Here is a 1,717-nt window from a genome sequence, read left to right on the forward strand (position 1 = left end):
GCCGGGCTCCCGCGGGAGGGGCAGCGGCCGCAGCGGGGCCTGCTCCGCACTGGCTGCCACGCGCTCACGCACACTCACTCACACACTCACTCACACGCTCACGCACACGCTCACTCACACACACTCACACTCACACGCTCACTCCTCACTCACACCTCACACTCCTCACTTCACTCACACTCACACGCTCACACACACGCTCACTCCTCACTTCACTCACATGCTCACGCACTCACACGCACACTCATCCACACGCTCACTCACACTCACTCATACGCTCACTCCTCACACACACCTCACACTCCTCACTTCACTCACACTCACACGCTCACTCACATGCACACTCCTCACATCACTCACACTCACACGCTCACTCACGCTCACTCACACTCACGCTCACTCACACGCTCACTCCTCACTCACACGCTCACTCACTCACACTCACTCACACGCTCACACACATGCTCACTCCTCGCTCACACTTCACACTCCTCACTTCACTCACACTCACACGCTCACTCACGCTCACACTCACGCTCACACTCACGCTCACTCACACACTCCTCACACACCTCTCTCCTCACTTCACTCACACACACACTCACCAACTCACACTCACACGCTCACTCACACGCTCACTCCTCACACACACCTCACACTCCTCACTTACACTCACACACTCACAAACTCATATTCACACGCTCACTCACACGCTCACTCACACGCTCACACACTCACTCCTCACTCCTTCGCTCCACTCACTCGCTCGCTCGCCCACCGTCCCCGGGGGCTGAGCCCAGCCCTGCTCTGGGCCGTGAAATGGGTCCAGTGGTGCCTGGGCAGGGACGATGGGGAGAGAGACCCGGACGGACACCCCGAGCTCGAGCCCCGTCCACACACTGGGAAAGCCCTCAGCCAGAGCCAGCAGGGCCCGTGCTGCGGACGCCCCCACGTGACTCCAGCTCGCAGTCGTCACCGCCTGTGCCCTCTCCTGCCGGCCACCCCCCTCGTCTCCCCACTGACCGGGGCTCAGCACAGCCCTCCGGAGCTCCTGCCCTCCCTGAGAGCTGGGGACTCTGCCCCGTCTGCCCGCCATCGCCGCCCAGAGCTTCCTTCCTGCGTCTCGGCACGGCTCGTGCAGTCCTGGTCCCCACCAGACGTCACCTCCTCGGGGAGGCTCCTCGGCCCACCTGGACTCAGCCAGCTGCCTCCCTCCAGCTGTCCCTGCCGTGCTGGGTTCGTCTCCGTGGCAATGCCACCCCCGCCTGGCAGATGATGGGGGCCGTGCTCTCTGCGCGTGGTCGGCCGGCCCTGCAGACGTCCAGCAGGCGTGGCCGCGCTCACTGCAGCATCCCCGGTACTGTGAGCCCGGACGACGGGCGCTCACAAGGTGTCCGGGTCACGAGGGAACAGGCTAGAAGGAGGAGGACCCAAGTGCAGGCTCCCCTCCCATCCATCAGGTGCAGATCGTGGGACACCTGCGACCCCAGCTAAGGCTGCTCAGGACGCAGCCATGCGCAGGGCTCCCGGCAGGTGGCGGCAGACCCATGGGTGCTGGAGGGGACCTGCTTCTCCCACACGCTCTGTACCCAATGTGGATGGGCAGCCACGGACGGCACGGTCCTGTGACACGCCCGTGACCCCGTGTCCCCGCGTCTCCCTGTGCCTGCGGGCCCCGGGCCTTTTTCGGAGCAGCAAGGGCACAGCCTTCAGAGGG

The sequence above is a fragment of the Pteropus vampyrus genome, unplaced genomic scaffold, assembly GCF_000151845.1.
Source record: "Pteropus vampyrus isolate Shadow unplaced genomic scaffold, Pvam_2.0 Scaffold442, whole genome shotgun sequence".
In the NCBI taxonomy this organism is placed as follows: Eukaryota; Metazoa; Chordata; class Mammalia; order Chiroptera; family Pteropodidae; genus Pteropus; species Pteropus vampyrus.